At 37.1% G+C, this 16,467-nt stretch overlaps 1 long non-coding RNA gene across 1 annotated transcript in view; it reads left to right on the forward strand.

The window, feature by feature from the left end:
- Positions 1-16,467, forward strand: part of LOC122796582 — a 1,807,408-nt gene that overhangs the window by 1,314,661 nt on the left and 476,280 nt on the right. Inside the window, exon 4 of the long non-coding RNA XR_006363989.1 lies at positions 3,090-3,155. This is a non-coding gene — a long non-coding RNA (uncharacterized LOC122796582). The remainder of the gene's footprint in view (positions 1-3,089; positions 3,156-16,467) is intronic.

Genomic DNA, 16,467 nt, shown 5'->3' on the forward strand with positions numbered 1-16,467 from the left:
TAGTCCACTGAATTCAAAAGGCGTCGTAAGAGATCTGGGAACATAGGTTGACAGCAACCTCTCTTCTGATCACCACATTGCCACTGTGGTCAGAAAGTCTTTCTATGTGGCACATCTCATTACTAAGATTTTTGCATCCAGGAAGAAAGAGGTCATTGTCTCCCTCTACTCTTCCCTCATTAGGCCAATCATCAAGTACAATTCCTCATTTGGCATGTACCTCACTAGACACCTGGAACAACTGGAGAGGCCACAAAAGTACCTCACAAAGAGGATCTTAGGCCTTAAACACTTGTCCTATATGTTCAGACTCAAAAAACTCCAACTGTTCTCTGTCTCATATCGCCTAATTAGAGGCACTCTCTGCTTGACTTACAAAGCCATGTCTGAACCAGCTCTGTTAGAAATGCTACATCTATAGAAATCCCAATCCCTCAACACCACATGCTCCAGAGACCTCAACCTCATTACCACAATCAACAGAATGTACTGAAGGGACATGTTCATAACCCAGAGACTGCCCATGCTATGGAATAGACTTCCCATACATGTCAAACAAAGCACCTCACTGGACCTCTTCAAGAGAAATCTTGATGAGTGGATGGGAAATAGAAAATTCACCCCAGGGATCACTCTAGTTGCTCTACTCGACAGAGGCACTGGGAACTAAGGCTGGGTGACACAATGCCAGGGAAATCCTATGAGCTAGGCTTGTAAAGACACCAGGGCCATTAGCCTAGTACACACCTATGAACCTATGAATGAAAGAACATACCCATTGTGTAATGCAGTTCTCTGCAATTCTGATCATAGCACAGCTAGTCAGATCCAAGTTAGTAAAGTGGTTTGCTAGTGGATCACCTCCTTTTTCAGGTACTGGTTACACCAGCAGAATTCATCTTAACCAGCATAGATGCAGAATCATGCAAAGTTGCTCATTTTAAAGACAGAAAGAAAGAAAGATTAAATAATCAGACAATCTGGAAATTTACTTGAGAGCATCCCGCAGGAAAAAAAAATCAGACAGAAAGAGTATTCACCATCTTTTCCTCAAAAGGGGCAAAGCAACAACAAGAAAAATCCAAATGTTTAAACAAAGTCTATCTCTATGCTCCAAATCAGATTCTAGTTGGACCCCAGTTAATAAAAAGGCTTAGTAGTGTGTGTGTGTGTGTGTGTGTGTGTGTGTGTGTGTGTGTGTGTGTGTGTGTGTCTGTAACTATATACATATTACATGTGATATATATTTGGATGAAGGACTCAGCTGTTGGAAAATGAATTATTTGTTGCATTCCTTCAGTTGTTTGTTTCATCAATTCTTCACTGTGGTCTGGTGCAAAATTGCTGAGTGGCGAGGGATTAGGAAATTTGTCCTTAGCCCCACTGTTGTGCAGTCCTAGAATTAGTATATTTAGAGATATGGGGTTGTGGTGACTGCAGGAGACATACTTCCCTTGGAAAAAAATGATGGTGTCAACATTTCTTTTTGTTTTTGCTGGGGTGAAGTTTGATTTTTTTTTTTTTTTTTTTTTATGTTGGACTGAAGCCAACAAAATTATTTCATAACAGAAAACAGTCTGCTTCAACTTAAATCCACACAATGGAGAGAAATTTAAAGTTGATTTTCTTTATAAACAGCTACAGCTCGCATAGGTACTATGTTTGAATATGATGGCTATTTTTGTTTAATGTTTTAGAAACTCTGTATGTAGTTATTGAGAGGATATCACTGTGATTACTTTTCAAACAATTCACACTGAAGTTGAGACTGATTGGATTTGATTCTGTTGCCTTACTAATTATGTACTCACAGAACTTCAGAAGGAAAATGTTGGCTCTTAAAAGTCTCTCATTAGTACAGCTAGAAATTGCACAGATATTGAGAACTAAGTGAAGTGCAATTCTCATGCACGTTATAATGTGACTAAAACTGTTTCAAAATGCCAGCATACAAATGGTGTAAAATCTTTTTATCAAAAGTGATTGTGTTATATACCACTTTTTAACAGTTAAGCATATATAGTCAAAAAGATGGTATAAGACTTTTTTGCAAGATAGCTGACAAAGTTAAGTGTTGTATACTGGATTTTAATGGCTAGTCATACATATCCTATTCAGCAAATGGTATAAATATTTTCTGTTAGGTGTCTTGTAGTAATTAAGTGTCATATACCACATTTTAAAAGTTAAATTTACACATTCTTCTGTTTGAAAGAAAATATTCTTGTAAATAAATTCATTCTATTAATGCATTTTGCCCGTATTGATTCTTCATGTACCCAGCATTTCTAATAACCATAATGTCCTAACTGCACACAGTGAATTATTAGAGCCTTTGTACAGAAATCAGTAAGTCTTACATTTTTGAATGGAGTGTGACTGGAGTGTCATCGTATTCACTTGTAGCAGTTTATTCATAAATCATGTAGAATATATTGAGTATGACTATATTGGTTAGATAGGCATTTGCATATTTCTTTCCAACACATACAAAGATGCTGTTTTACAGCATGATTGTCAGTTTTTGAAAGTATAGCCTGTAATTTAAGTACACACAATAATATCCAAATAATACCCTAAGAACTCTCTTGCATGTGAAGGAAATAGTACAGATAATACTGTTTATATTATTTCATTAATGTGAAGTATAATTTAACGGAAAAGTTATTTTTTTATATCAGAAAACTACAACTACACATCAGAAATTCAATGACGTCTTGCTCTTCAGTATCTTGAAAGCATCTTTATTTACAATAGGATACCACAGCTGTTCTAAGTGCAATAATTAAAAGCATATATTCAAAGTAGTAGGGAGAGCTGTGTTTTTGTCAGTATAATTTGCTTAAGAAACTGAACTAAGGAAGATGATTTTGCAGGCTTGAAATAAACTACAAATCTGATACATATAGCATGATCTGCACTACATCACTTCTGTAATTTGTAAACCCCAAAGAATTAATTAATGCAGATGCGTACTCCTGATTCATCAGAAAATTAATAGTGTTTTTCTTTCCTGTCTAAAGAAAATCTTTTGTTTTATCAATATTTTCCAACAGCTAATATAATTTTCTTTCTTTTTACATTTGTAGATAAAGTACTTGAAAGGAGTTGTGGGCTATGTGACACAGGATAATGGAAGATTTGTCTAGAAAGTGGTAAGTGCTCTGTTGTATTCAACAATTACATCTTTGTTAGGGTGAGCATTGTCAGGCAGAAGTCTGCCATGATCCGGATGGAGTTTTTCTTCCTGTAAGACAACATATAATGTACTGATTAGTGTAAGCTGGTTTTCTATTAGTAATCCTTGATGCAGCTGATATTTCTATTAGTAATCCTTGCTACAGCAGGATGAGGGCCAGATCCCTGACTGGACCTTAGTCAGCAGTGTTGGGGTGGATGTGGATTATTATTAGCCTTATAATGGGGGTCTGGGTGGGCTTCATGATGATGGCAAGAACAGAAAGCTGACAAAGTTCATCAACCCAAACCCACAGCAAATATGAAACAATGGTCACCATATTAAAATATTCAAAAAACTAAAATATTCTTCAAATACTCTTCCTTACCCTCTTCTAACTTGTCTTCCCACTTTCTACTTCTTCTCTTCTTGTAAAATATTATGTTACCTAATAACCTTTATAACATGTACGCATCTCTGCAATCTGTATACACATTTGTTATTCTCTACTCTGATCATTCTGCCTGTATAATTTTTTTTGCAGAAGGTTTTCCTTTTTTCTTCTTATATAATCTATTTTGTAAACGTATGTATTTTTCACTTCTATACCACATTTATTTTACTTGTTATACTTGTCCTTTAAATCTAATTTTTTTTAAATTGTGTATAATCTTTCATTTTAGAGATTTTCTCTTCGGGTCTTCCCTGAAAAAGGGCATTAGCTCAGAAGGACTAGCCAAGTTAACAAATGTCAAATAAATAAATAATATTCATAGACATGAATAGGATATACATACTGGCCCTCATTCATAGATAGATATATTTTGCATGCTTTATTAATCTGAATAATCCTACTTCTAAACGCATACATGGACACTGTAACTGCAGGTAGCATTAGGGTCATATTTTTCATGTGGCAGTAGAGTGTAACATTCACAAAATATGAGCATATATATTTGTGTGAGTTTGTGTGCACATATGTGCGTGTATGTGTATGCACATGTGGAATGTGAGGAATACCAAGCAAGGCTCTATTTGCCATTTGTCATTTTTGCCTGATTTGAAACTTACTGCTTTTCACAAACACCTAAGTGTAGACCTGAACACTGACATGAGTATTTTTTTATTAAACACAAGAATTTTGCTCATCACATTTAGGGAGCATGTGCTAAAACAACTGAGATGCCTTTGGTCACATGCTGGAATACTACCCAATAAACTTCTGAACAGTATACTAGTCCAGTATCCCTGCTCTGCTAACATAACAGAGAGTGACTTTTGAATGGAACAACCTCATTTACCATACTAGCAAAGTCACTGAGACTTAATTAGTATAGTACAAGGTATCAGCTGATATAATGCCTTCAGCTGGTGGGAGCAGTGAGGTATCAGTGTCTGTTGCCCATATTACCATGTTTTTGCCTCCATGTGCTTCTCTGTGCAGAAGGCTGTGCTCTTGGGGCTTCACTGCAGAAGTTATAAATTGTAAGGTTTTTCATTGTATGTTATTATCTGTCAAAGTTGCTACTCAGAATAGTTCCAGTGAGCCGAAGCTCAGTGTTTGGGAACCATTACAGCTGTTATTTATGGGGATCATTTGTTGAAGGTTAGGGGTCGAGCTGGCACCTCGGTGTTTCGTAAAAATGTACTGCCAATCATTAGTGGACCAGAGTTCCGCTGTGGCGACCCCTTACCAGGAAAAAGCCGAAAGACAAACATTTACACTTGTCCTCTCATGCTTCTACAGTCTGCACTCCATGACTCACATTTGTGAATTATGCAGGCTATTCATGGTGTTCATTTGTACACCTACTCCATACCTGCAATGTTCCACGCTCACATATGTGCATGCCTAAACTCTTGGCTGTAGAAGGAAGTCTGCCCTGGTATTAGAATTTTAACATATACCAGCGTTACACAGTTTTAGACACTGTTTTTGTCAGCTTTTTTGAATATAAATAGCTATTCATAATACAGTGATATTAATGAAACTCCAGTGCATTTTGCAACAGACTTTTATCTGCACTCCATATCAAATAATGTAATATGAGTTGTTCATACATAAAACTATATAAATATTTGTTGTTATTATTCATTTAACAATGTTATATTACTAAGCACTGGTGCCTTTTTTCGGAAGGCCCAAGACCACTGTGTAGTTAACTGACATGATAGCAATAACACATTTTACAGGTTTGCACTGAGGGCTCAAATCCAACACTGCAGAATTAAGTCATTAGCAACTCCTTGTCTTAATGTTGTTCACTAAAATAGCAGTATTATGTACTGGTTTCTTTACAATATTATGGAACATCTGGAAAAGTAATAGAATTGTTGTTGAAACACAGTGATCAACACACATTTTTGTAACCACTAATGTGTGACTTGCTTAATTTCCCAGAAGGACCAATTACTAGTCCCCATGATGGTGTGACTGCAAAGTTGGTAGGTGGTAGCTCCATACATCAAGTGGGGGAATGCTTTTTTAAGTAAATATTTACTCCTAAATGCTGTTCACATTTGGAAGGTTTTGATCAAGTGTGATCTCACTTGTGTGAAGTGATTAAACATGAGTCTGCCATTTGTCAAGGGGTCACTGTAAAGGTATGGAGGATTGGTTTTCAGTAAGATACCTTATACATCTTCTTATTAAAATTAGAGATAGTGCATTGTCTATCAAACAAGATATGTGGGTGAAACTGGCTGTCAATGTGCACGGTACAGTGCTGTCAAGGGGTCACTGGAAGGGAAATAATACATTTGATGGGAGGCAAACTGAACATCATCTCAATATTGGTGGCATTGCTGTAGCATCCAGACAGTAACACCTTTTTGCAGAATCGAAGCTGGCAGTTTATAGACTGGATAAGCTACAAGGGAGATGCAGCTTGCCACCAGGATATGAGGGGATATACAGGGTATGGTGATCAGAACCACAGTAAGAGTATAAAGGTGATTCTGAGCATTGATGTGGTATATAGGTAGATGCCAAGTATATGGATCACTTACAGTAGTGGAAAAGAAACAGAGATAGGGTATTCTAATCAAGAAAAGAAGGTAGTAGGTGATGGGGCAGTCTACTCATTGCTAGCCTATGGAGCAGGTACAAGGCTCTTCTATGTTGTATGATGGTAGTCTAAGAATACTGACTACTACTATAATGTATAATAAGCTGTTGGTACCCTTTTGCCATCAGGATGACTAATGGGAATGGGTGTCAAATTCACATGGAGTCAAGGTTAGGAGGTCAAAGCAATACTAATTTAGGCAGGTAATCTGCTGATGGTGCAACATTTGTACGCCAACATTTTATGGTAAAAGAAATGCTGAGCTAAAAACTATACATGCATGTTGTTGTTTATGCATATACTGCTGTTTATTTGTTGCTGCCATTTAACCTGCATTAAAAATGAAACTGTCCGGTGTTCAGGACCAGTTCATTTCCCTAGTTAACAAAGGAAATTCTTCTTCTTACGGCTGTTCCCATTAGGGGTCGCCACAGTGGATCATCTGTTTCCATTTCTTCCTGTCCTCTGCATCTTGCTCTGTCACACCAACCACCTGCATGTCCTCTCTCACCACATCCATAAACCTTATCATAGACCTTCCTCTTTTCCTGTTACCTGGCAGCTTCATCCTTAGCATCTTTTTCCCAATATATTCTGCATCCCTCCTCAGCACATGTCCAAACCAATGTAATCTTGCCTCTCTGGCTTTGTCTCCAAACCTTCCAACCTGGGCTGACCCTCTAATATACTTGTTCCTAATCCTGTCCACCCTTGTCACACCCAGTGCAAATCTTAACATCTTTAACTCTGCCACATCCAGCTCTGACTCCTGCCTTTTTGTCAGTGCCACTGTCTTCAACCCATATAACATAGCTGGTCTCACTACCCTCTTGTAGACCTTCCCTTTCCCTCTTACTGATACTCGTCTGTCACAAATCACTCTTGACACTCTTCTCCACCCTCTCCATCTTGCCTGTACTCTCCTCCATCTCTCTTCCACACTCACCATTACTCTGAACTGTTGATCCCAAGTATTTAAACTCATCCACCTTCACCACCTCTACTCTCTGCATCCTCACCATTCCTCTATCCTCCCTCTCATTCACACACACATATTCTGTCTTAGCTCTGCTGACCTTCATTCTTCTTCTATCTAGAGCATATCTACACCTTTCCAGGGTCTCCTTCACCTGTTCCCTACTCTCACTACAGATCACAATGTCATCTGCAAACATCATAGTCCACAGGGACTCCTGTCTGATCTCGTTTCTCAACCTGTCCATCACCATTGCAAATAAGAAAGACCTCAGAGCTGATCCTTGATGTAATCCCATCTCCACCTTAAACACATCCATAACTCCCACTGCAGACCTCACCGCTGTGACACTACCCTCGTACATATCCTGTACCACTCTTACATACTTCTCTTTCACTCCCGACTTCCTCGTACAATACCAGAACTCCTGTCTAGGCACCCTGTCATATGCTTTCTCTAAGTTCAAAAAGACAGAATGCAACTCCTTCTGACCTTCTCTGTACTTCTCCATCAACACTCTAAGAGCAAACATTGCATCTGTAGTGCTCTTTCCTGGCATGAAACCATACTGCTGATCACTAATCATCACCTCCCTTCTTAACCTAGCTTCCACTACTCTTTCCCATAACTTCATGCTGTGACTGATTAATTTAATCCCTCTGTAGTTACTACAGCTCTGCACATCACCCTTATTCTTAAAAATCGGTACCAAAACATTTTTCTTCATTCCTCAGGCATCCTCTCACTTTCCAAGATTTCATTAAACAATCTAGTTAAAAACTCCACTGCCATTTCACCTAAACACCTCCATGCTTCCACAGGTATGTCATCTGGACCAACAACCTTTCCATTCTTCATCCTCTCCATAGCTATCCTTACTTCCTCCTTGCTAATCCATTGTACTTCATGATTCACTATCCGCACATCATCCAACCTTCTCTCCCTCTCATTCTCTTCATTCATCAGCCTCTCAAAGTATTCTTTCCATCTGCTCAACACACTCTCCTTGCTTGTGAGTACGTTTCCCTCATTATCCTTTATCACCCTTACCTGCTGCACATCTTTACTACCGCGATCCCTCTGTCTAGCCAATCAGTACAGGTCCTTTCATCCCTCCTTAGTGCACAACCTTTCATACAACTCTTCATATGCCTTATCCTTAGCCTTTGCCACCTCTCTCTTTGCCATGCACCTCATCTCCTTATACTCCTGTCTACGTTCTTCATCTCTCTGACAATCCCACTTCTTCTTCGCCAACCTCTTTCTCTGTATACTCTTCTGTACTTCCTCATTCCACCACCAGGTCTCCTTGTCCTCCTTCCTCTGTCCAGATGTCACACCAAGCACCTTTCTAGCCATCTCCTTTACTAGCTCACTAGTTAACAAAGTAAATAAATGAAATAAACACATGCTGCTAAAAGAAGACCCTGCTTTAGCCTTTGGTGAGATTTACACAGACACCATTTGCCTGTTGTGTGACTCTGAGCAAGTTGGTTAACCAGACATTACTACTGTGTCAAAAAGTCTGTTAACCAATTATTATTATTATCACTAAGATTGTGTGCCAACAACACTCCACAGCTTGAATTCCACACTTTGTCCTGCTATGTAAGGGAGCTTTACATACCCTTTTTGTAGCAGTGTAAGGCACATATAGTCCGTTTGGTGCTGGAGTCATTGTTTTCCTCAGGAATCTGTGCCCAAAGTTCACTTCCCTTCCTTAGAACTGAAAAATAGGGTATGTCTGTATAAATGCTTGGTATGTATACTGAGTTTCTTAATACTCTTCTATTTTAATAATAGGTAACCCTTTTATTGAAAAAAATGAGTATATATACTTCTTTGAATACATATTTCTTTTATTCTAGTGAAGGTTTTGATGCATGGAATATTTATAACATTTTACGTCTTTTCAGTGTCTGTTTTTCCTCACTTTTTGATTTTCGTCCCCATGATTTGTTGGCATTGCCTACATTTTAGCCACTACAGTGATTATGTTTCTTTTGTTCCTCCTTTGCTTAGCATATATACTGAGTTGTGCAACTGTATGCTCTTGCATTTTTTCATTTCATGGCAACTGATGTCAGGTTATTATCCAATGTAAAACATTCTGACTGATGGAAAAGCTTATCACTTCTTCTTTCAGGAAAAATAACCCCCTTCCTAAATGTTGATACAAATTTATTTTTGCCTTGATGAAGAACAGTGAGGGATATAAAACCGCAGAAGTAAGATAACTGTTGTAAAATCAGATATGGACACTATAGAAAGCTGCAGTGGTAATGTGATATCTTATTAACTTCCTGGAGCTTGAGTGGATTCTTAAAGATTTAAGGGTATCTAAAATGCTAGCTAGCTCTGGTCTAAGTAAATGTTTATTTTTGACAAACAAAATAATAGTAACTATTATATTAGCTCTGAGAAAATTATTCTCTAAAGGGCATACATGCTAAGACTTAAGGAAAGGAAAAACTGTGTGTTGGCAGCTTCGTTTACATTTCAGTATATACCATTTTTTTTGTTTTTGTAACAGTGCTTCCACAGATTATAAAACATTTTGTGAAAATATCTACATACACTAAAAAAGGTATGAAAGTAATTTCTCTGAAGGAAACATTTTAATGACCTAAGAAACAGGAGGTCATTGGTACTAATTTCTTGAGGTCTATTAAATTATTCCCTGTGGTCTGCTACAGTGTTGTACAGCTAATCCCAAAGTCCTTACCTCAGAAAATACTGTTTAGCTGAGTACTGATAGTACACTGACATAAGAAACTTAACATTAACATTGATGATGGGGATAGCTTATTGGCCATTCATATAGCAATCATACTAGCCGCATCAATGACATTGGGTATTTTTTTATCAAAATGACACATAAAGAAGCAAAGGATATGATTTCAAGAGCCGCAGTATGACTTCAAACCATCAAAAGGGATGATTATATTAGGCATTAGGTACAGTTTGTAGGCTTCTAAGGTTTCAGGATTCCACCAGTGAAACATCTACAGTTAAGGTCTTTGGAGAGGGCTGAATACAAAGATCGAAATATTACTAAATTCAAAGATAAACAAGATGAAGAAAGGAAATGCCTCCGGGTCTGAGGACTTTAACCTTATGTCTAATATTTCTAGTCATGTTTTGATCTATGCAAAAAAAACATATATATATATATATATATATATATATATATATATATATATATATATATATATTAACTTAGAACTTTCTTTTACCATCACTGCTTTATCTATTTTGACAGCATTTTGTTTGTCCTGATTCTTTTTAAATCTGGCATTGCAGCTCTGTAAAATAAATGCATATACCTCTACTTTTTAAAAGTGGTAAAAGTCTCCTTACATCAGATGTTCAAATAAAAAAGCTGTTCATTCCAATATGAGTCAAACAGGAAAAACTACAATGGTCTACCCTGCTGATAATTCAGATATCATCATTTGACCATCTGCAAAGGGTAAGAAGGTAGTAATTATGGACTTTATTCCAAAGGTTCATAAAACAATATAAAGCTTATAAATTATTGATTATTCAGAAAATGGAAAGGCAATATACCAGTCTTATACTTCCTAATAATTTTCTATTATTTTAATGCATAAGGACAACTCAGAAATACAAGTTCATCCAAATCCCTTCTGACAACTGTACGTTCATCGCTTGATCATTTTAATAAGTAAATAAATCTATTTTACTATTCATTACTAGCAATTCCAATTGCACAAAATCTTAGTCATATCTGCACTACAACATATAAACTAGACCCCTTTTTAGTCATTCTCTTAAGGCTAACAATGCCCTGGAATTTGTCTACTTTTTGCTCTTAACAGACCAGGAATGACTTAATCCAATAAGAAAGTACCATATTCATATTTCCCATTATCCCTGGCTCACACTCACACGGGAAAATAAAATGTAACTTAGAGACAAAGTCTGGGTCATGCAAACATCTCCTAGAACTCTAGATCACCCTTCATGTTCCTAAATATTAAAAGGCAAACTAGAACTGATATTAAGGAAGCTAAATCAAAATACTATAGAAAAGGCAACAGTGTTCCTTTGGTAAAATTAAATCATACCAGTCTGACGTTTAAGGACTTAGAGATTTCTCTATTGATTCCTCTCACATATGTAGCACACCACCGACAACAACTCATTGCCAACAAAAGACAATGAAAAAGAATTCCAAGCTTCTTCAGGAACTTAGTAATTTGTTATCCTAACCATTCCAAATGTTTGCACGACTACCTAAGACAACTTCTCAGATACACACCTGTTTTCATTCAGTTCTGTTTCACCCAGTACAGATTATATGTATTTATCAAAATAGTCTTCTACTTTTAATTTTATTGCTCTTTATTTTACTTATTTGTTAACTGGTTAATGGAGGATGAGGTAAGCAAATCATGGGATAGAGTTTGAAGCATATTAGCAGCTCATAGCCTTAAACTGCTACCTCTCTATCCTAGACTACTTGAGAAATCTAATCATTTTATCTGCCAAACTTACCTACAAATTATCTCTCACTCTCTCTCTCTCTCTCTCTCCCTCTCTCTCTCTCTCTCTCCCTCTGTATGTATCCTGCTTACTGAATAGAAAAGCACAACAGTTATTCCATTCTCTAACTGAGTTAACCCCACCTAACTTGGAACACTTCCATCCCCTTGGAATTCTTTTTTCTATAGGAAAAGCTATTGGGCACATCCTCTAGAAGCATTCCTTTCTTACAGATCAGCTTCATTCTTTCACCTTTACTAAACAACTTTCTGCCTTAGTGCCTCTGCATCTTTCCTTCAAGCAGTAAGTTCTATATTTTACAACAATAACAAATACGTTCTATATAAACCTGTCTTTGAGTGCTTAGGAAAGCTTTCAGTGTAGCAGGCTGTGTTCTTCTTACAGAACAACTGTAGTATTTTACCTTTGGCACAAACAATTTATCTGGGCTAATAAACTGTCTTCACTACAAGTAGTTTTGAACTATTGTTCTCCATCTTCTGTAACCTACTCCACTTCTACAAAGCTCCAAGGTGTTATCCATGGGCATATATATTTTTCTTTGTCAATGCAAATCATGCAATCTCTATAATACTAAGATGATGCATTATGCAGATTATCTTCTCCTGCTTGGGTCATCCAGTAACACAGCTGCCCTGCAAAACTCATTAAAAGAAAACTTTCAAAGTGCTTACCACTGGTTCCCCCAATATCATGAAACAATAAACTCCTAAAACTAAATCAGTTATTTTCAAACACTCAGAATTTAATGAACTGACTTCAACTATTCTACATCTCAAATTTCTCTGATTTTCAGAGATGTCCTTAATTTTGACTCATATTTTATGTATGTCCTTCTTAATTTCACCTAAACCCAGTGACATTTGGAAAAAAAAGTGGTGAATTATACGTAATAAATAATTTATTTTATTTTATTTATTTAACATTTGTTTACCAGGAAAGTCAGACTGAGATAATATCCCATTTTTAGCTTAGGCTCGGGGAGAAAAGCTCCACATTGATCTCATATGGTTACAGTTAAATAAAGTTATTACAAAGCCTAATATGGAAGAATGACATATAAACAAAGTACAAATTCAGTATGTATGTGAACCCATACATACACAGTACAAATATTTGGACGGCTATAACAGGCTAAAAAAAAGAATTGACCACAGATGTCTCCAGAGGTGACAAATAGCCTAGGCAAAAATATATTTGATCTTTGTGTAAGAAATGTATTTTACTAATTCCTTCTCTCTGAACATAGTCAAAGTATGCTGAAGGTGGAAGGAGGGAGGGACTAGTTCAGCCTGGGGTAGTGCAGGAGCAGAGCCAGGTTTTATTTAGGGTAGTCTTTTAGTGGTAGTTTCAAGTTGGAGAGATTAGAGGTTAGAGGTAGATCTAATTTGCAAAGGGATAGATTCCAATTTTAACTAAAGAGTATGAGTAGATGCTTTGGCAAGAGGATTTGTGGGGTTTATATATGCTGAGATGATGCTGTTCATTAGATTACAGTAGTCTGTTTTTATGGTAGGAATGGAGACTAGGATTAAAAGCAGGGCAGTCATTTGCTTTTTAAATAATGTTGTGTGTGGAGATAAGCTGCATGTAATCTAAGTGGTGAGTCAGTTTGAGCCAATTCAAAGCTTTAAGGGCAGTACAGTGGTGGCTGCGGTATTGTTTGTTGGTGGCAAATTTTACAACCTTACTATGGCATGGCACTGGCTTATTTATAACTATAGCCAGAATGTTGGTTAGGATGGGTGCACCATAAAAGAGAGATGGGAGAAGGTAGGTAGTAGCAAGATTGGTTTTGGTGGTATTGTTAAGACATTGTTATGCATGTGGAGCTATCTTAATTTTTGGTAAGTCTTTTTTATGTTGTTTTGAACATGTAGATCAAATTTAAGGTTCTCATCTATAATCACTCCAAGATTTTTTTTGTATGGATGACTGCTTCAGTTTCAGTTTGGTTTGTGAAAAGATTTTGAAATTTGCTTTATAAGGCATGCATGATTTGGGGAAAATAGCAGTAACTTTGTTTTTAAGGGTTGACTGGTAGCTGGGCATTATAGAGCCATTTCTCAACTAAACTGAGGAAAGAGCTTCTTGCATGATATGGATGCAATGAGGCAAGTGGTTATGCTAATCTTCTGGGGAGGCCAATTCCAGGGGTACTCCCTGTAATGATCCTTGGTAGAGACTAAGGACATTATGGTGAAGGAACATGGTCCAAAGATGGAAAACTGTGAGAGACATGTCTAGGCTGCCACTGAGGTAGGGTGATATACAGCACATCTCCATTGCACACAAGCACGTTGGATATAACCTTGGCTTCCACATTGGGCAGGGGAGTAACAGGCCAGTGCATCTAAAGTAAATACCGCCTGCTAAATTCTGACAGATTCCTACTTTACTATTTCACCTTTTAGTTTAGTTCATGTCTGCAAATGGTCACTTGACCAATCAACCTACCTAGTCAACAATTTTAAATAAATAAATAAATAAATAACATTTAACTTATTTAGAATATTAAATAAATAAATAGACTTCCGCGGTGGTGCAGCGGTAGCATTGTCGCCTCACAGCAAGAGGTTCTCCCGTTCGATTCTTGGCTGGAGTGCGGGGAGTGCCTTCTGTGTGGAGTCTGCATGTCCTCCCCGCAGTTGGGTGGGCGTTCGAAAGACATGCGTAAATGGGCTTGCCTTCATTGAAGGTTGAACGTCGAGCTGACACCTCGGCATTCATGAAAATCTACTGCCAATCATTAGTGGACCGGAGTTCCACTGTGGCGACCTCTAACCGGGAAAAGCCGAAAGACAACAACAGAATATTAAATAAATATTTCATATTACAGTAAGATTATTACAGTCTGGAAAATTATGCTTTAGGCATGCTTGCTTGACTCTGCATATTGAATTCTAAGATAACCCAGTTTATAAATATCAGATATGTATTGCAGCTGATTATGAATCTGGGTATATAACAAGTTGAATAAAGTGATATATTTATATGCAAACTCACATATTTATGATTACTGTAAATCAATATTATCTTGCTTCATAGTAGTAGCCTGAATTTTGTATTGCAGAAATATCCATGACAATCAATATTATTTTATCACATAAAAATGAAAATAGGTATATTTTGAGGCAATTATTTATCCAGGTTCAAAATCTGTTGGTTTTACATGACTCAATCAAAACAATGAGAAACCTGTTAGCAAATGCAAGCCTTATCAAGTTAATTAACAAATTTTGATCTAATTGCAATTTTCATTTATTCACACTTTGGTAGTTGAACCTAGATTAGTATTTATTAATAAATGTTTTGTATCTGTAGGACAGATAGTTTTAGAATCTGAAGTAATAAGCATATTATTGTTTTACATTGCAGGGGAAGTTTGTTTTATAGGTTCAGATTCCAGAAATATAATTGTATGTGTAGCACTCTTTGCCAAGCAGTTACATAACACCTAATTCTGTAAGACAATGCCCTGGCCGTACTCTAGATGTGTAGTTTACAAAAGACTCTCAGTCCCTTCTCCCTATTCCAAAACAGGAATCAAGTTTGCAGTACAGCAACAGATGATGTTGGACATTGGCAATGAATGTCAATGTACAACTCCAGTAGAGCTGAGAAGCCCTTTGAAGTCTGTAAATCACTAGTCTTGCAAGTTCTTCACCTGCAGGATGGAAGTGGTACTGCAATCAGTACATGGTAAGCCCAAATGCCAGCAGTACCAGGTCCCACAAACAGGTGGAGCAATACTGTGGTATGAGAGAAGCCAACAAAGGGAGACTGAGGACTCTATGCATGTGCAGTACTGTATTTTATGTGCCAGCCCTGTTTTACAGCAGGGATAATTCAAGTCACAATACATTCTCACAACTCTGATACAGAGTTTTCCTAGTGTAACACCAGTATTTGCTCTGCCTGTTGTATGAAGGTGAGAATAAATATAAGGCTCCCATTGCACCTGTGAGGTATGTATTCTCACAATCAAAATACAGGAGCTACTGTAGTGAGGGATGGCTTCTCGTGACTTTGGTGGGTATATGAGGGCTTTGGCAGTACTCAGAGCATGAAAGGAATAAGTAATGAATTTCATTTACACAGTAAGACATACAATCTCATTATCAGCTCTTCATATAATGAGGTTTGGATACATTTAAAGTGTTAACATAGTGTGGGGTACTGCAACGAGAAATTGACACTTGATATGATCTCATGCCAGGGGCACTGTTGGAATTTAGAATCAGGCAAGTGCAGCAGGATGGAGTCCATCCACTATGTTACTCATACCTTTCAGACTCTCAGGGATAGTCTAGCTAATCTTTGTGTCACACACTTCTCACTTTTCTTTCCAAAGTTAATGTTTATATTTAAAAATAAATAGGAAGACCTTGTGCTCTCCCCATGAAGTACGTATATAAAGATTTAAAAAAGTTCTGGAATAACTGAGTACAATAATACTTTATGCACTAAATGTAACTCTGCTGTCGGTAACCAGCATGAAACAAACATAGGCAGGGTTTTCAGTCTGTTGGCATGACTTTAGGTTTGCTGGTTTTGTAATTACAGCAATTCTTTTACTGTGAAATATCTTAATCCACTGTCAGTTAAACAATATATTTAGTCAAATTTAAGCAAAATGCAATACCATATTCCATAATAAGCTTAATGAGCAACATTCCATACAATTAGAAGTAAACCAGTCTTGTTGACAGTAG

Source organism: Protopterus annectens, chromosome 3.part0 (assembly GCF_019279795.1).
Source record: "Protopterus annectens isolate FY-2018-M chromosome 3.part0, PAN1.0, whole genome shotgun sequence".
In the NCBI taxonomy this organism is placed as follows: Eukaryota; Metazoa; Chordata; order Ceratodontiformes; family Protopteridae; genus Protopterus; species Protopterus annectens.